This window comes from Thalia democratica, chromosome 2, assembly GCF_965202585.1.
Source record: "Thalia democratica chromosome 2, ktThaDemo2.hap1.1, whole genome shotgun sequence".
In the NCBI taxonomy this organism is placed as follows: domain Eukaryota; kingdom Metazoa; phylum Chordata; class Thaliacea; order Salpida; family Salpidae; genus Thalia; species Thalia democratica.
Genome location: NC_139166.1, coordinates 38346048 through 38367889, shown reverse-complemented (window position 1 = coordinate 38367889; position 21842 = coordinate 38346048).

Here is a 21842-nt window from a genome sequence, read left to right as displayed (position 1 = left end):
TCATTATTTGAGTTATTTCGATTTTTGTTTATAATATTCTTGTAATATTTCGTACAGCTAATTAAATAAAGCTCCTCGGTTAGGAATGATAGTTTTAAAGTATTAAAACTCCTTTTGTGTCAAAATCGGCTGTTTAAGACGAAATACTTGCAATAAACATTGTTTATTGTACATTATTTGAGTTATTTCTACTTTTGATTATAATAATCTTGTAATATTTTCTGTAGCTGATGTTATAAACGTCTTAGGTTAGTAATCTAACTTTATATATATTATAAACAGTCTAGATATTATAATAGGCTTTTTAAAACAGAATAACTATATTAAACCCTTTTTTATCGTACGTTATTTGAATTACTTTGATTATTATATTAGTTCTTGTAATATATCATACGGCTAATTAAATAAACATCTTCGGTAAGGAATATTAGTTTTAAAGTATTAAAACTCCTTTTGATGTCAAAATCGGCGGTTAAAGACGAAATACTTACAATAAACATTGTTAATCGTACATTATTTGAGTTATTTCGATTTTTGTTTATAATATTCTTGTTATATATCATACAGCTAATTTAATAAAGCTCTTCGGATAAGAATATTAGTTTTAAACTATTAAAACTCCTTTTGACGTCAAAATTAGCTTTTTAAGACGAAATACTTGCATAAACATTGTTTATCATTCATTCTTTAAGTTATTACGATTATTAGTTACAATATTCTTGTAATAACTCGTACAGATAATTAAAAAAAAGCTCTTCGGATAGCAATATTAGTTTTAATGTATTAAAACTCCCTTTGACGTCAAAATCGGCTAAATAAGACTAAAAAACTTGCAATAAACATTGTTTATCGTTCATTATTTAAGTTATTTCGATGGTTAGTTACAATATTCTTGTAATTACTCGTAAAGGTAATTTGATAAACGTCTTCAGTTAATAATATTGTTTTCAAAATATTTAAACACCTTTTGACGTCAAAATCGGCTGTTTAAGACGAAATACTTGCAATAAACATTGTTTATCGTACAGTATTTAAGTTATTTTGATTGTTGGTTATAATTTTATTGTAGTAAATCTTAAAGCTTATTAAAAAAACCTCTTCGGTACCTCTTTATTTATCGTGCACTATTTGAATTACATTGATTATTATAATAGTATTCTTGTAATATATCATACGGCTACTTAAACAAAATTCTTCTGTTAGGATATTAGTTTTAAAGTATTGAAATTCCTTTTGACGTTAAAATCAGTTGTTTAAGACGAAATATTTGCAATAAACATTGTTTATCAATTAATATTTAAGTTATTTCGATTATTAGTTAAAATAATCTTGTAATAACTCATAAAGGTAATTTAATAAACGTCTTCAGTAAGGAATATTAGTTTTACAGTATTAATACTTCTTTTGATGTCAAAATCGGCGGTTTAAGACGAAATACTTATAATGAACATTGTTTATTGTACATTATTTGAGTTAATTCGATTTTTGTTTATAACATTCTTGTTATATTTTCTACAGCTAAATAAATAAAGCTCTTCGGTTAGAAATATTAGTATTAAAATATTAAAACTCCTTTTGACGTCAAAATCGGCTGTTTAAGACGAATTAGTTGCAGTAAATATTGTTTATCGTTCATTATTTTAGTTATTTAGATAATTAGTTACAATATTTTTATAATAACTCGTAAAGGTGATTTAGTAAACGTCTTCGGTAAGGAATATTAGTTTTAAAGTATTAAAACTATTTTTGATTTCAAAATCGGATGTTTAAGAAAAAACACTTGCAATAAACATTGTTTATTGTACAGTATATAATTTATTTTTATTTTTGATTATAATATTCGTCTAATACTTCGTACAGCTAATTAAATAAATCTCTTCGGTTAGGAATAGTTTAAAGTATTAAAACTCCTTTTGACGTCAAAATTGGCTGTTAAAAACGAAACACTTGAAGTAAACTTCGTTTATCGTAAAGTGTTTAAGTTTATCAATTTGTTGTTTATAATATTTTTGTAATATTTCGTACAGCTAATTAAATAAACGTCTTTAGTTAGTAATCCAAATTTAGACATATTAAAAGTACTTTTGACGTTATAATAGGCTGTTTTAAACAAAATACTTGTATTAAACTCTTTTATCTTGTACAATATATAATTTATTTTGATTATTAGCATTACTAATCATGTAATATATCATACAGCTTGTTAAAAAAACCTCTTCGGATAGGAACATTAGTTTTAATGTATTAAAACTCCTTTTGACGTCAAAATCGGATGTTTGGGACGAAATACTTGCAGTAAACATTGATTTTCGTTCATTATTTGAGTTATTTCGATTTTTAGTTACAATATTTTTGTAATAACTCGTAAAGGTTATTTAATAAACGTCTTAGGTTAAAAGTTTTAGTTTTAAAGTTTTAAAACTCCTTTTGACGTCAAAATCGGCTATTTAAGACAAAAAACATGCAATAAACATTGTTTATTGTACATTAATTGAGTTTTTTCGACTTTTGATCATAACATTCTTGTAATATTTTGTATAGCTAATTTAATAAACGTCTTAGGTTAGTAATCTAACTTTAAACATATTAAAAGTACTATAGACGTTATAATAGGCTTTTCTAAAACAGAATAACTATATTAAACCCTTTTTTATCGTACGTTAGTTGAATTACTTTGATTATTATATTAGTATTCTTGTAATACATCATTCGGGTAATTAAATAAACATCTTCGGTTAGGATATTAGTTTTACATTATTAAAACTACTTTTGACGTTAAATTGGCTGTTTATGACGAAATACTTTTAATAAACATTGTTTAACGTTTAATATTTAAGTTATTTCCATTATTTGTTAAAACATTCTTGTAATAACTCAAAAAGGTAATTTAATAAACGTCTTCGGTATTTTTCGTTTTATCGTACATTGTTTAAGTTATTTTGACTGTTGGTTATAATATTCGTGTAATTTTTGCACAGCTAATTTAATAAACGTCTTTGATTAATAATATAACTTTGACATATTAAAAGTAATATAGACGTTATAATAGGCTTTTTTAAACAGAAAAACTATATTAAACCCTTTTTTATCGTACGTTATTTAAATTACTTCAATTATTATATTAGTATTCTTTTAATATATCATACGGCTAATTAATTAAACATCCTCGGTTATTATATTAGTTTTAAAGTATTAGAACTTCTTTTGACTTTTAAATCGGCTGTTTAAGACAAAATACTTGCAATAAACATTGTTTATCGTTCAGAATTTAAGTTATTTCGATTTTTAGTTAAAATATTCTTGTAATAACTCATAAAGGTAATTTTTAATAAACGTCTTCGGTAAAAAATATTTGTTTTAAAGCATCAAAACTTCCTTAACGTCCAAACCGACTGTTTAAGACGAAATACTTGCAATAAGCATTGTTTATCATTAATTATTTGAGTTATTTCGATTTTTGGTTATATTATTGGTATAATATTATGTACAGTTAATTTAATAAACGTCTTTAGTTAGTAATCCAATTTTAAACATATTTAAAGTACTATAGACGTTATAATTGGCTGTTTTAAACAAAATACTTGTATTTAACCCTTTTTTCTTGTATACTATATGAATTATTTGAGGTATTTCGATTTTTAGTTACAATATTCTTGTAATAACTCGTTAAGGTAATTTAATAAATGTCTTCAGTTAAAAATAGTAGTTTTAAAGTTACAAAACTCCTTTTGACGTCAAAATCGGCTGTTAAAGACGATAAACTTGTAAAAAACATTTTTTATCATGCAGTATTTAAGTTATATTAATTGTTGGTTATAATATTCTTGTAATATTTTTTTCCTAATTAAATAAAGCTCTTCGGTTAGGAATATTAGTTTTAAAGTATTGTAACTCTGGTTGACGTCAAAATCGGCTGTTTAATACAAAATAAAAGCAATAAACGTGCTAATCGTACATTATTTGAGTTATTTCGACTTTTGGTTATAATGTTCTTGTAATATTTTGTACAGCTAGATTAATAAACCTCTTAGGTTAGCAATCTAACTTTGAACATATTAAAAGTACTATAGACGTTATAGTAGACTGTTTTAAACAAAATAACAATGTCAAACCCTTTCTTATTGTACGTTATTTCAATTACTTTGATTATTAATATTAATATTCTTGAAATATTTCATACAGCTAATTGAATATACCTCCTCTGTAAAAAACATTAGTTTTAAAGTATTAAATATCCTTCTGATGTCCTAATCGGCGGTTTGAGACGAAATACTTACAATAAACATTGTTTATCGTACATTATTTGAGTTATTTCGACTTTTGGCTATAAAATTGGTGTAATATTATGTACAGCTAATTTAATAAACGTCTTTAGTTAAAAATATTTGTATTAAAGCATAAAAACTTCCTTTGTCGTCAAAACCGACTGTTTAAGACGAAATACTTGCAATATTGATTAATGAATCGTTCATTATTTGAGTTATTTCGACTTTGGGTTATAATATTGGCGAATATTATGCACAGCTAATTTAATAAACGTCTTTTATTAGTAATCCAACTTTAATCATATTAAAAGTACTATAGACAATATAATAGGCTGTTTTAAACAAAATACTTGTATTTAACCCTTTTTTCTTGTACAATATATGAATAATTTTGATTATTGGCATATATTGATTAGATTAATAATCATGTAATATATCATACAGCTAATTAAATAAACTTTTTTGGATAGAAATATTAGTTTTAAAGTATTAAAACTACTTTTGACGTCAAAACCGACTGTTTAAGACGAAATACTTGCAATAAACATTGTTCATCGTATAGATTTTAAGTTATTGCGATTGTTAGTTATAATATTCCTGTAATATTTCGTACTGCTAATTAATTAAAGCTCTTCGGTTAGGAATATTAGTTTTAAAATATTAAAACTCCTTTTGATGTCAAAATCGGCTGTTTAAGACGAAACACCTGTAATAAATATGTTTATTGAACATTTTTTAAATATTTCGACTTTTGATTATAATATTCTTGTAATATTTTGTATAGCTAATTTAATAAACGTCTTAGGTTAGTAATCTAACTTTCAACATATTAAAAGTACTATAGACGTTATAATAGGCTTTTATAAACAGAATAACTATATTAAACCCTATTTTATCGTACGTTGTTTGAATTACTTTGATTATTATATTAATATTCTTGTAATATATCATTCGGCTAATCAATTAAACATCTTCGGTAAGAATATTAGTTTTAAAGTATTAAAACTTCTTTTGACGTTTAAATCGGCTGTTTAAGACGAAATATTTGCAATAAACATTGTTTATCGTTCATTATTTGAGTTATTCGACTTTTTGTTATAATATCGGTGTAATATTATGTGCAGCTATTTTAATAAACGTCTTTAGTTAGTAATCCAACTTTAAACATATTAAAAGTACAATAGACGTTATAATAGTCTGTTTAAAACAAAATTCTTGTATTAAACCCTTTTTTCTCGTACACTATATGAATTATTTTCAGTATTGGCATTAATATTCTTGTAATATGTCATACAGCTAATTTAATAAACCTCTTCGGTTAGATGTATTAGTTTTTAATTATTAAATTTTCTTTTTGACGTCAAAATCGGCAGTTTGAAACAAAATCCTTGCAGTAAACATTGTTTATCGTTCATTATTTGAGTTATTTTCATAGTTAGTTACAATATTCATGTAATAACTCATGAAGGTAATTTAATAAACGTCTTCGGTTAAAAATATTTGTTTTATAAGATCAAAACTTCCTTTGACGTCAAAACCGACTCTTTAAGACGAAATACTTGCAAAAAACATTGTTTATCGTTCATTAATTGAGTATATCGACTTTTGATTACAATATTGGTGTAATATTATGCGTAGCTATTTTAATAAACGTCTTTAGTTAGTAATCAAACTTTAAACATATTAAAAGTACTATAGACGTTGAAATAGGCTGTTTTAAACAAAATACTTGAATTAAACCCTTTTTTCTCGTACACTATTTGAATTATTTTAAGTATTGACATTAATATTTTTGTAATATGTCATACTGCTAATTAAATAAACCTCTTCAGATAGGAATAATAGTTTTAAAGTATTAAAACTCCTTTTGACGTCAAAATCGGCAGTTTGAAACAAAATACTTGCAGTAAACATTGTTTATCGTTCATTATTTGAGTTATTTTGATAGTTAGTTACAATATTCATGTAATAACTCGTACAGCTAATTAAAAAAGCCCTTCGGATAGCAATATTAGTTTTAAAGTATTAAAACTCCCTTTGACGTCAAAATCGGCTATTTAAGACGAAATACTTGCAAAAAACATTGTTTATCGTTCATTATTTGAGTTATTACGACGGTTAGTTACAATATTCTTGTAATAACTCGTAAAGGTATCTTGATAAATGTCTTCAGATAATAATATTATTTTTAAAATATATAAACACCTTTTGACGTCAAAATTGGCTGTTGAAGACGAAATACTTGCAAGAAACATTGTTTATCGTACAGTATTTAAGTTATTTCGATTGATGGTTATTATTTTATTGTAGTATATCATACAGCTTATCAAAAAAACCTCTTGGGTTTGAAATATTATTTTTAAAGTATTAAAACTCCTTTTGACGTCAAAATCGGCTGTTGAAGACGAAATACTTGCAATAAACTTTGTTTATCGTTCTTTATTTGAGTTATTTTGATTATCGGTATTAATATTCTTGAAATATATCATACAGCTAATTCAATAAAGCTCATCGGTTAGAAATATTAGTTTTAAAGTATTAAAACTCCTTTTGACATCAAAATTAGCTGTTTAAGACGAAACACTTCGATAAACATTGTTTATAGTACATTATTTGAGTTTTTTCAATTTTTGGTTATAAAATGCTCGTAATATGACATACAATTAACTAAATAAACTTCTTAGGTTAAAATTATTATTTTTAAAGAATTAAAACTCCTTTTGACGTCAAAATCGGCTGTATAAGAGAAAACACTTGCAATAAACATTGTTTATCGTACAGTATATAATTTATTATAATTTTTGATTAAAATATTCGTCAAATACTTCGTACAGCTAATTAAATAAATCTCTTCGGTTAGGAATATTAGTTTTAAAGTATTAAAACTCCTTTTGATGTCAAAATTGGCTGTTAAAAACGAAATACTTAAAATATACATTGTTTATCGTAAAGTGTTTAAGTTATTCCATTTCTTGTTTATAATATTTTTGTAATATTTTGTACAGTTAATTAAATAAACGTCTTTAGTTAGTAATCCAAATTTAAACATATTAAAAGTACTATTGACGTTATAATAGACTGTTTTAACAAAATACTTGTAATAAACCCTTTTTTCTTGTACAATATATAAATTATTTTGATTATTGACTTTATTAATCATGTAATATATCATACAGCTAAATTAAAACAACCTCTTCGGATAGGAATATTAGTTTTAATGTATTAAAACTCCTTTTGACGTAAAAAACGGATGTTTGAGACGAAATACTTGCAGTAAACATTGTTTTTCGTTCATTATTTGAGTTATTTTGATTTTTAGTTACAATATTCTTGTAATAACTCGTAAAAGTTATTTAATAAACGTCTTTGGTTAAAAGTATTATTTTTAAAGTTTTAAAAGTCCTTTTGACGTCAAAATCTGCTGTTTAAGACGAAATACATAAAATAAACATTGTTTATTGTATATTATATGAGTTATTTCGACTTTTCATCATAATATTCTTGTAATATTTTGTATAGCTAATTTAATAAACGTCTTTTGTTAGTAATATAACTTTAAACATATTAAAAGTACTAAAGACGTTATAATAGGCTTTTCTAAAACAGAATAACTATATTAAACCCTTTTTTATCGTACGTTGTTTGAATTACTTTGATTATTATATTAGTATTCTTGTAATATATCATACGGCTAATTAAATAAACATCTTCGGTAAGAATATTAGTTTTAAAGTATTAAAACTTCTTTTGACGTTTAAATCGGATGTTTAAGACGAAATACTTGCAATAAACATTGTTTATCGTTTAATATTTGAGTTATTTCGACTTTTTGTTATAATATTGGTGTAATATTTTGTGCATCTATTTAAATAAACGTCTTTAGTTAGTAATCCAATTTTAAACATATCAAAAGTACTCTAGACGTTATAATAGGCTGTTTTAAACAAAATACTTGTATTAAACCCTTTTTTCTCGTACACTATATGAATTATTTTCAGTATTGGCATTAATATTCTTGTAATATGTCATACAGCTAATAAAATAAACCTCTTCGAATAGGAATATTAGTTTTAAAGTATTAAAACTCCTTTTGACGTCAAAATCGGCTGTTTGAAACAAAATACTTGCAGTCAACATTGTTTATCGTTCATTATTTGAGTTATTTTCATAATTAGTTACAATATTCTTGTAATAACTCGTACAGTTAATTAAAAAGGCTCTTCGGATAGGAATATTAGTTTTAAAGTATTAAAACTCTATTCGACGTCAAAATCGGCTATTTAAGACGAAATACTTGCAAAAAACATTGTTTATCGTTCATTATTTGAGTTATTACGACGGTTAGTTACAATATTCTTGTAATAACTCGTAAAGGTAATTTGATAAACGTCTTCAGTTAATAATTCTATTTTTTTAAAATATAAACACCTTTTGACGTCAAAATCGGCTGTTTAAGACGAAATACTTGCAAGAAACATTGTTTATTGTATAGTATTTAAGTTATTTCGATTGATGATTATTTTTTTATTGTAGTATATCATACAGCTTATTAAAAAAACCTCATCGGTTTGAAATATTATTTTTAAATTATTAAAACTCCTTTTGACGTCAAAATTGGCTGTTTAAGACGTAATAATTGCAATAAACTTTGTTTATCGTTCTTTATTTGAGTTATTTTGATTATCGGTATTAATATTCTTGAAATATATCATACAGCTAATTCAATGAAGCTCATCGGTTAGAAATATTAGTTTTAAAGTATTAAAACTCCTTTTGACCTCTAAATCGGCTGTTTAAGACGAAACACTTGCAATAAACATTGTTTAAAGTACATTATTTGAGTTATTTCAATTTTTGGTTATAAAATGCTTGTAATATATCATACAATTAACTAAATAAACCTCTTAGGTTAAAATTATTATTTTTGAAGAATTAAAACTCCTTTTGACGTCAAAATCGGCTGTTTAAGACAAAACACTTGCAAAAAACATTGTTTTTCGTACAGTATATAATTTATTCTAATTTTTGATTAAAATATTCGTCTAATACTTCGTACAGCTAATTAAATAAATCTCTTCGGTTAAGAATATTATTTTTAAAGTATTAAAACTCCTTTTGACGTCAAAATTGGCTTATAAAAACGAAACACTTGAAATAAACATTGTTTATCGTAAAGTGTTTAAGTTATTCCATTTGTTGTTTATAATATTTTTGTAATATTTTGTATAGCTAATTAAATAATCGTCTTTAGTTAGTAATCCAAATTTAAACATATTAAAAGTACTATTGACGTTATAATAGGCTATTTTAACAAAATACTTGTATTAAAACCTTTTTTCTTGTACAATATATAAATTATTTTGATTATTGGCTTTACTAATCATGTAATATATCATACAGCTAATAAAAACAACCTCTTCGGATAGGGATATTAGTTTTAATGTATTAAAACTCCTTTTGACGTCAAAATCGGATGTTTGAGACGAAATACTTGCAGTAAACATTGTTTATTGAACATTATTTGAGTTATTTTGACTTTTAATCATAATATTCTTGTAATATTTTGTATAGCTAATTTAATAAACGTCTTAGGTTAGTAATCTAACTTTAAACATATTAAAAGTATTATAGACGTTATAATAGGCTTTTCTAAAACATAATAACTATATTAAACCCTTTTTTATCGTACGTTAGTTGAATTACTTTGATTATTATATTAGTGTTCTTGTAATACATCGTACGGCTAATTAAATAAACATCTTCGGTTAGGATATTAGTTTTAAATTATTAAAACTACTTTTGACGTTAAATTGGCTGTTTAAGACGAAATACTTGCCATAAACATTGTTTATTGTTCAATATTTAAGTTATTTCCATTATTAGTTAAAATATACTTGTAATAACTCATAAAGGTAATCTAATAAACGTCTCTGGTTAAAAATATTTGTTTTAAAGCATCTAAACTACCTTTGACGTCAAAACCGACTGTTTAAGACGAAATACTTGCAATAAACATTGTTCATCGTATAGTATTTAAGTTATTGCGATTGTTAGTTATAATATTTCTGTAATATTTTGTACAGCTGATTAAATAAAGCTCTTCGGTTAGGAATATTAGTTTTAAAGTATTAAAACTCCTTTTGATGTCAAAATCGGCTGTTTAAGACGAAATACCTGTAATAAATATGTTTATTGAACATTATTTGAATATTTCGACTTTTGATTATAATATTCTAGTAATATTTTGTATAGCTAATTTAATAATCGTCTTAGGTTAGTAATCTAACTTTAAACATATTAAAAGTACTATAGACGTTATAATAGGCTTTTATAAAGAGAATAACTATATTAAACCTTTTTTTATCGTACGTTGTTTGAATTACTTTGATTATTATATTAGTATTCTTGTAATATATCATTCGGCTAATTAAATAAACATCTTCGGTAAGAATATTAGTTTTAAAGTATTAAAACTTCTTTTGACGTTTAAATCGGCTGTTTAAGACGAAATACTTGCAATAAACATTGTTTATCGTTCAATATATAAGTTATTTTGATTATTAGTTAAAATATTCTTGTAATAACTCATAAAGGTAATTTAATAAACGTCTTCGATTAAAAATATTTGTTTCAAAGCATCAAAACTTCCTTTGACTTCAAAACCGACTGTATAAGACGAAATATTTGCAATAAATATGGTTTATCGTTCATTATTTGAGTTTTTTCGACTTTTTGTTATAATGTCGGTGTAATATTATGTGTATCTATTTTAATAAACGTCTTTAGTTAGTAATCCAACTTTAAACATATTAAAAGTACTATAGACGTTATAATAGGCTTATACAAAACACTTGAATTAAACCCTTTTTTCTCGTACACTATATGAATTATTTTGAGTATTGACATTAATATTTTTGTAATATTTCATACAGCTAATTAAATAAACCTCTTCGGATAGGAATATTAGTTTCAAAGTATTTAAACTCCTTTTGACGTCAAAATCGGCTGTTTAAGACGAAATACTTGCAATAAAAACTGTTTATCGTTTATTATTCGAGTTATTTCGATTATTTGTTACAATATTTTTGTAATACCTCGTAAAGGTAATTTAATAAACGTCTTCGAGTAAAAATATTAGTTTTAAAGTTTTAAAACTCCTTTTGACGTCAAAATCGGCTGTTTAAGACGAGACACTTGCAATAAACATTGTTTTTCGTACAGTATTTAAGTTATATTGATTGTTGGTTATAATAATCTTGTAATATTTTCTAGAGCTAATTAAATAAAGCTCTTCGGTTAGGATGTTAGTGTTAAAGTATTAAAACTCTATTTGACGACAAAATCGGCTGTTTAAGACGAAATACATGCAATAAACATGCTTATCGTACTATATTTGAGTTATTTCGATTTTTGGTTATAATGTTATTGTAATAACTCGTACAGCTAATTAAAAAAACCCCTTTGGATATAAATATTAGTTTTGAAGTATTAAAACTCCCTTTGACGTCAAAATCGGCTATTTACGACGAAACACTGGCAATAAACATTGTTTATCGTTCATTATTTAAGTTATTTCGATGGTTAGTTACAATATTCTTGTAATAACTCGTAAAGGTAATTCAATAAACGTCTTCAGTTAAAAATATTATTTTCAAAAGATTTAAACACCTCTTGACGTCAAAATCGGCTTTTTAAGACGAAATACTTGCAATAAACATTGTTTATCGTACAGTATTTAAGTTATTTCTATTGTTGGTTATAATTTTATTGTATTAAATCATAAAGCTTATTAAAAAAACCTCTTCGGTACCTTTTTATATATCGTGCACTATTTGAATTACTTTGATTATTATAATAGTATTCTTGTAATATATCATACGGCTAATTAAATAAAAATCTTCGGTTAGGATATTTGTTTTTAAGTAGTAAAACTCTTTTTGATGTTTAAATCAGCTGTTTAAGACGAAAAACTTGCAATAAACATTGTTTATCGTTTAATATTTAAGTTATTTCGATTATTAGTTAAAATAATCTTGTTATAATTCATAAAGGTAATTTAATAAACGTCTTCAGTTAAAAATATTTGTTTTAAAGCATGAAAACTTCCTTTGACGTCAAAATAAACTGTTTAAGACGAAATACTTGGAAAAAACATTGTTTATCGTTCATTGATTGAGTATTTCGACTTTTGATTATAATATTGGTCTAATATTATGTGCAGCTATTTTAATAAACGTCTTTAGTTAGTAATCAAACTTCAAACATATTAAAGGTACTTTAGACGTTAAAATAGGCTGTTTTAAACAAAATACTTGTATTAAACCTTTTTTTCTCGTACACTATTTGAATTATTTTAAGTATTGGCATTAATATTCTTGTAATTAGTCATACATCTAATTAAAAAAAACATCTTCGGATAGGAATATTAGTTTTAATGTATTAAAACTTCTTTTGACGTCAAAATCGGATGTTTGAGACGAAATACTTGCAGTAATCATTGTTTTACGGTTATTATTTGAGTTATTTCGATTTTTAGTTACAATATTCTTATAATAACTCGTAAAGGTTTTTTAATAAACGTCTTTGGTTAAAAGAATTAGTTTTAAAGCATCAAAAGTTCCTTGACGTCAATACCGACTGTTTAAGACGAAATACTAGCAATAAGCATTGTTTATCATTCATTATTTGAGTTATTTCAATTTTTGGTTATATTATTGGTGTAATATAATGTACAGCTAATTAAATGAACGTCTTCAGTTGATAATCCAACTTTAAACATATTAAAAGTACTATAGACGTTATAATAGGCTGTTTTAAACTAAATACTTTTATTAAAACCTTTTTTTTCTCGTACACTATATGATCTATTTGAATTATTTCGATTATTAGTTACAATATTCTTGTAATAACTCGAAAAGGTATTTTAATAAATGTCTTCGGATAAAAATATTAGTTTTAAAGTTTTAAAACTCCTTTTGACGTCAAAATCAGCTGTTTAAGACGAAAAACTTGCCATAAACATTGTTTATCGTTCATTTTTAGAGTTATTTCGATTATTAGTTACAGTATGTTGGTAATAACTCATAAAGGTAATCTAACAAACGTGTTGCAATGAAAATATTAGTTTTATAGTTTCAAAACTCCTTTTAACGTCAAAATCGGCTGTTTTAGACGAAGTATTGCAACAAACATTGTTTATCGTACAGTTATTAAGTTATTGCGATCGTTGGTTATAATATTCCTGTAATATATCGTACAGCTAATTAATTAAAGCTCTTCAGTTAGGAATATTAGTTTAACGTATTAAAACTCCTTTTGACGTCAAAATCGGCTGTTTAAGACAAAATACCCGAAATAAATATGTTTATTGAACATTATTTAAGTTATTTCGACTTTTGATTATAATATTCTTGTAATATTTTGTATAGCTAATTTAATAAACGTCTTAGGTTAGTAATCTAACTTTAAACATATTAAAAGTACTATAACGTTATAATAGGCTATTATAAACAGAATAACTATATTAATTCCTTTTTTATCGTACGTTATTTAAATTACTTTGATTAATATATTAGTATTTTTGTAATATATCATACGGATAATTTAATAAACATCTTCGGTAAGAATATTAGTTTTAAAGTATTAACACTGCTTTTGACGTTTAAATCAGCTGTTTAAGACGAAACACTTGCAATAAACATTGTTTATCGTTCAATATTTAGGTTATTTTGATTATTAGTTATAATATTCTTGTAATAACTCATAAAGGTAATTTAATAAACGTCTTCGTTTAAAAATATTTGTTTCAAAGCATCAAAACTTCCTCTGACTTCAAAACCGACTGTTTAAGCCGAAATACTTGCCATTATCATTGTTTATCGTTCTTTATTTGAATTATTTCGATTATTACTTACAATATTCTTGTAATAACTCGTAAAGGTAAATTTATAAACGTCTTCGTTTAAAATTAAAAATATTAGTTTTAAAGTATTAAAACACCTTTCGACGTTAAAATCGGCTGTTTAAGACAAAACACTTGCAATAAACATTGGTTATCGTACAGTATTAAGATATTTTAATTGTTAGTTATAATGTTCTTGTAATATTTCGTACAGCTAATTAAATAAAGATCTTCGGATAGGAATGATAGTTTTAAAATATTAAAACTCCCTTTGACGTAAAAATCGGCTTTTTAAGACGAAACACTTGCAATAAACATTGTTTATCGTTCATTACTTAAGTTATTTCGATGGTTATTTACAATATTCTTGTAATAACTCGTAAAGGTAATTTAATAAACGTCTTCAATTAAAAGTATTAATTTTAAAATATTTAAACACCTTTTAACGTCAAAATCGGCTGTTTAAGACGAAATACTTGCAATAAACATTGTTTATCGTACAGTATTTAAGTTACTCGATTGATGGTTATAATTTTATTGAAATATATCATAAAGCTAATTCAATAAAGCTCTTAGTTAGAAATATTAGTTTTAAAGTTATAAAACTCCTTCTGACGTCAAAATCGGCTTTTTAAGACGTAAAACTTGCAATAAACATTGTTTATAGTACATTATTTTATTTTAATTTTTGTTATAAAATGCTTGTAAAATATCATACAATTAACTAAATAAACCTCTTAGGTGAGCAGTATTAGTTTGAAAGTATAAAAACATCTCTTGACGTCAAAATTGGCTTTTTAAGACGAAATACTTGCAATAAACATTGTTTATTGTTATTTATTTGAATTATTTCGATTATTCGTTAAATTGTTCAAGTAATAACTCGTAAGGGTAATTTAATAAAGTTTTTCGATTAAAAATATTAGTTTTTAAGTATTTAAACTAGTTTTGACGTCAAAATCGGCTGTTAAAGACGAAACACTTGCAATAAACATTGTTTATAGTTCATTATTTGAGTTGTTTCGATTATTAGTTACAATAATCTTGTAATATTTTTATAGCTAATTTAATAAACGTCTTTGGTTAGTAATCTAACTTTAAACAAATTAAAAGTACTATAGACATTATAATAGGCTGTTTTAAACAAAATACTTGTACTAAACCCTTTTTTCTAGTATACTAATAAATTATTTTGATTATTGGCATTAATAATCTTCTGAATATATCATACAGCTAATTAAATAAACCTCATCGGTTAGGAATATTAGTTTTAAACTATTAAAACTTCTTTTGACGTCAAATTAGCTGTTAAAGACGAAATACTTGCCATAAACATTGTTTATCGTTCATTATTTAAGTTATTTTGATTATTAGATATAATTTGCTGGTAATATATCATACAGGTAATTAAATAAGCTTTTACGGTTAGAAATATTAGTTTTAAAGTATTAAAACTCCTTTTGAAGTCAAAATTAGCTGTTTAAGACGAAAAACTTGCCATAAACATTGTTTATCGTTCATTATTTAAGTTATTTCAATTATTAGTTACAATATGCTTGTAATAACTCGTAAAAGTAATTTAATAAACGTGTTGCAATGAAAATAAAAGTTTTGAAGTTTTAAATAAGTTATTGCGATTGTTGGTTATAATATTCCTGTATTATTTAGTACAGCTAATTAAATATAACTCTTCAGTTAGGAATATTAGTTTTAAAGTATTAAAACTTCTTTTGTTGTCAAAACCGGCTGTTTAAGACGAAATACCTGTAATAAATATGTTTATTGAACATTATTTGAGTTATTTCGACTTTTAATTATAATATTCTTGTAATATTTTGTATAACTAATTTAATAAACGTCTTAGGTTAGTAATCTATCTTTAATTATATTAAAAATAGTCTAGATATTATAATAGGCTTTTTAAAACAGAATAACTATATTAAACCCTTTTTTATCGTACGTTATTTGAATTACTTTGATTATTATATTAGTATTCTTGTAATATATCATACGGCTAATTAAATAAACATCATTGGTTAGGAAATTAGTTTTAAAGTTTTAAAACTCCTTTTGACGTCAAAATCGGCTGTTTAAGACGAGACACTTGCAATAAACATTGTTTTTCGTACAGTATTTAAGTTATATTGATTGTTGGTTATGATAATCTTGTAATATTTTCTAGAGCTAATTAGATAAAGCTCTTCGGTTAGGATGTTAGTTTTAAAGTATTAAAACTCTATTTGACGTCAAAATCGGCTGTTTAAGACGAAATACATGCAATAAACATGCTTATCGTACTATATTTGAGTTATTTCGATTTTTGGTTATAATGTTCTTGTAGTATTTTGTACAGCTAGAATTATAAACCTCTTAGGTTAGTAATCTAACTTTGAACATTATAAAAGTACTATAGACGTTATAGTAGACTGTTTTAAACAAAATAACTATATCAAACCTTTTTTTATTGTACGTTATTTGAATTACTTTGATTATTAATATTAATAATCTTGAAATATGTCATACAGCTAATTAAATAAACATCTCCGGTAAGGAATATTAGTTTTAAAGTATTAAAACTCTATTTGACGTCAAAATCGGCGGTTTACGACGAAATACTTACAATAAACATTGTTTATCGTACATTATTTGAGTTATTTCGATTTTTGTTTATAATATTCTTGTAATATTTCGTACAGCTAATTAAATAAAGCTCTTCTGTTAGGAATGATAGTTTTAAAGTATTAAAACTACTTTTCTGTCAAATTCGGCTGTTTAAGACGAAATACTTGCAATAAACATTGTTTATTGTACATTATTTGAGTTATTTCTACTTTTGAATATAATAATCTTGTAATATTTTGTCTAGCTAATTTTATAAACGTCTTAGGGTAGTAATCTAACTTTAACTATATTAAAAATAGTCTAGATATTATAATAGGATTTTTAAAACAGAATAACTATATTAAACCCTTTTTTATCGTACGTTATTTGAATTACTTTGATTATTACAATTGTATTCTTGTAATATATCATACAGCTAATTAAATAAACATCTTCGGTAAGAATATTAGTTTTAAAGTATTAAAACTCCTTTTAACGCCTAAATCGGCTGTTTAAGACAAAAAACTTGCAATAAACGTTTTTTTTCGTTTAATATTTTAGTTATTACGATTTTTGTTTATAATATTCTTATAATATTTCGTACAGCTAATTAACTAAAGCTCTTCGATTAGGAATATTAGTTTTAAAGTATTAAAAATCCTTTTGACGTCAAAATCAGCTGTTTGAGACGAAATACTTGCATTATTGTTTATCGTTCATTATTTGACTTATTTTGATAATTAGATACAATATTCTTGTAATAACTCGTAAAGGTAATTTAGTAAACGTCTTCGGTAAGAATAATTAGTTTTAAAGTATTAAAACTCCTTTTGATGTCAAAATCGACGGTTTAAGACGAAATACTTACAATAAACATTGTGTATCGTACATTACTTGAATTATTTCGATGTTTGTTTATAATATTCTTGTTATATATCATACAGCTAGTTTAATAAAGCTCTTCGGTTATGAATATTAGTTTTAAACTATTGAAACTTTTTTTGACGTCAAAATTAGTATTTTAAGACAAAATACTTGCAATAACATTGTTTATCTTTCATTATTTGAGTTGTTTCGATTATTAGTTACAATATTCTTGTAATAACTCGTACAGCTAATTTAAAAAAGCCTTTCGGATAGGAATATTAGTTTTAAAGTATTAAAACTTCCTTTGACGTCAAAATCGGCTATTTAAGACAAAACACTTGCAATAAACATTGTTTATCGTTCATTATTTAAGTTATTTCGATGGTTAGTTACAATATTCTTGTAATAAAAGGTAAAGGTAATTTAATAAACGTCTTCAGTTAATAATATTATTTTCAAAATATTTAAACACCTTTTGACGTCAAAATCAGCTGTTTAAGACGAAATACTTGCAATAAACATTGTTTATCGCACAGTATATAAATTATTTCGATTGTTGGTTATAATTTTATTGTAGTAAATCATAAAGCTTATTAAAAAAACCTCTTCGGTACCTCTTTATTTATCGTGCACTATTTAAATTACTTTGATTATTATAATAGTATTCTTGTAATATATCATACGGCTAATTAAATAAAAATCTTCGGTTAGGATATTTGTTTTAAAGTAGTAAAATCTTTTTGATGTTTAAATCAGCTGTTTAAGACGAAATACTTGCAATAAACATTGTTTATCGTTTAATATTTAAGTTATTTCGATTATTAGTTAAAATAATCTTGTTATAACTCATAAAGGTAATTTAATAAACGTCTTCGGTTAAAAATATTTGTTTTAAAGCATGAAAACTTCCTTTGCCGTCAAAATAGACTGTTTAAGACGAAATTCTCGCAAAAAACATTGTTTATCGTTCATTAATTGAGTATTTCGACTTTTGATTATAATATTGGTGTAATAGTATGTGCAGCTATTTTAATAAACGTCTTTAGTTAGTAATCTAACTTCAAACATATTAAAAGTACTTTAGACGTTTAAATAGGCTGTTTTAAACAAAATACTTGTATTAAACCTTTTTTTCTCTTACAATATTTGAATTATTTTGAGTATTGGCATTAATATTCTTGTAATTAGTCATACAGCTAATTAAAAAAAAACCTCTTCGGATAGGAATATTAGTTTTAATGTATTAAAACTCCTTTTGACGTCAAAATCGGATGTTTGAGACGAAAAACTTGCAGTAATCATTGTTTTCGTTCATTATTTAAGTTATTTCGATTTTAAGTTACAATATTCTTGTAATAACTCGTAAAGGTTATTTAAGAAACGTCTTTGGTTAAAAGTATTAGTTTTAAAGCATCAAAAGTTCCTTTGACGTCAAAACCGACTGTTTAAGACGAAATACTTGCAATAAGCATTGTTTATCGTTCATTATTTGAGTTATTTCAATTTTTGGTTATATTATTGGTGTAATATTATGTGTATCTATTTTAATAAACGTCTTTAGTTAGTAATCCAACTTTAAACATATTAAAAGTACTATAGACGTTATAATAGACTGTTTTAACAAAATACTTGTATTAAACCCTTTTACTTGTACAATCTATAAATTATTTTGATTATTGGCATTACTAATCATGTAATATATCATACAGCTAATTAAAAAAACCTCTTCGGATAGGAATATTAGATTTAATTTATTAAAACTCCTTTTTACGTCAAAATCGGATGTTTGAGACGAAATACTTGCAGTAAACATTGTTTTTCGTTCATTATTTGAGTTATTTCGATTTTTAGTTACAATATTCTTGTAATAACTCGTAAAGGTTATTTAGTGAACGTCTTTGGTTAAAAGTATTAGTTTTAAAGTTTTAAAACTCCTCTTGACGTCAAAATCGGCTGTTTAAGACGAAATACATGCAATAAACATTGTTTATTGTACATTATTTGAGTTATTTCGACTTTTGATCATAATATTCTCGTAATATTTTGTATAGCTAATTTAATAAACGTCTTTGGTTAGTAATATAACTTTAAACATATTAAAAGTACTATAGACGTTATAATAGGCTTTTTTAAACAGAATAACTATATCAAACCCTTTTTTATCGTACGTTATTTGAATTACTTTGATTATTATATTAGTATTCTTGTAATATATCATACGGCTAATTAAATAAACATCTTCAGTTAGGATATTAGTTTTTAGATATTAAAACTTATTTTAACGTTTAAATCGGCTGTTTAAGACGAAATACTTGCAATAAACATTGTTTATCGTTCAATATTTAAGTTATTTCGATTCTTAGTTAAAATATTCTTGTAATAACTCATAAAGGTGATTTAATAAACGTCTTCGGTTAAAAATATTTGTTTTAAAGCATCAAAAATTCCTTTGACGTCAAAACCAACTGTTTAAGACGAAATACTTGCAATAGTCATTGTTTATCGTTCACTATTTGAGTTATTTCGATTTTTGGTTATAATATTGGTGTAATATTATGTACAGCTAATTTAACGAACGTCTATAGTTGGTAATCCAACTTTAAACATATTAAAAGTACTATAGACGTTATAATAGGCTGTTTTAAACAAAATACTTGTATTAAAACCTTTCTTCTCGTACGATATATGAACTATTTGAGTTATTTCGATTATTAGTTACAATATTCTTGTAATAACTCGTAAAGGTAATTTAATAAATGTCTTCGGTTAAAAATATTAGTTTCAAAGTTACAAAACTCCTTTTGACGTCAAAATCGGCTGTTTAAGACGAAAACTTGTTATAAACATTGTTTATCGTACAGTATTTAAGTTATATTAATTGTTGGTTATAATATTCTTGTAATATTTTTTAGAGCTAATTAAATAAAGCTTTTCGGTTAGGAATATAAGTTTTAAAGTATTAAAATTCCTTATGACGTCAAAATCGTTTTTTTTAAACGAAATAAATGCAATAAACATGCTTATCGTACATTATTTTTGTTATTTCGACTCTGGTTATAATGTTCTAGTAATATTTTGTACAGCTAGATTAATAAACCTCTTAGGTAAGTAATCTAATTTTGAACATATTAAAAGTACTATAGACGTTATAGTAGACTGTTTAAAACAAAATAACTATATCAAACCCTTTTTCATTGTACGTTATATGAATTACTTTGATTATATATATTAATATTTTTGAAATATATCATACAGCTAATTGAATAATCTCTTCGGTAAAGATCATTAGTTTTAAAGTATTAAAACTCCTTCTGATGTCAAAATCGGCGGTTTAAGACGAAATACTTACAATAAATATTGTTTATCGTACATTTTATGTGTTATTTCGACTTTTGGTTATAAATTTGATGTAATATTATGTACAGCTAATTTAATAACGTCTTTAGTTAGTAATCCAACTTTAAATATATTAAAAGTACTATAGACGTTATAATAGGCTGTTTTTAACAAAATACTTGTATTAAACCCTTTTTTCTTGTACAATATATGAATTATTTGAATTATTTCGATTAATTATTTCAAACAGCTAATTAAATAAAGCTTTTCGGTGAAAAATATTAGTTTAAAAGTATTAAAACTATTTTAAAGTATTAAAAGTTCCTTTTAAGTCAAAATCGGCTGTTTAAGAAGAAATACTTGCAATAAACATTGCTTATTTTACATTATTTGAGTTAATTCGGATTTTGGTAATAAAATTTTTGTAATATTTTGTATAGCTAATTTAATAAACAACTTCGGTTTCTAATCTAGCTTTAAACATAAAAATGTACTATAGACCTTATAATAGGCCGTTAAGACGAAATACTTTTAATAAACATTTTTTATCGTTCATTATTTGAGTTATTATAATTTTTCGTTATAAAATGCTTGTATTACATCACACAGCTAATTTCTTAGAGCTCTTTGGTTAGGAATATTAGTTTTAAAAAATTAAAACTCCTTTTGATGACAAAATCGGCTTTTTAAGACAAAATACTTACAATAAACATTGTTTATCGTTCATTATTTGAGTTATTTCGACTTTTGGTTACAATATTGGTGTAATATTATGTACAGCTTATTCATTTAACGTCTTTAGTTAGTAATTCAACTTTAAATAAAGTAAAAGTACTATAGACGTTATAATAGGCTATTTTCAACAAAATACT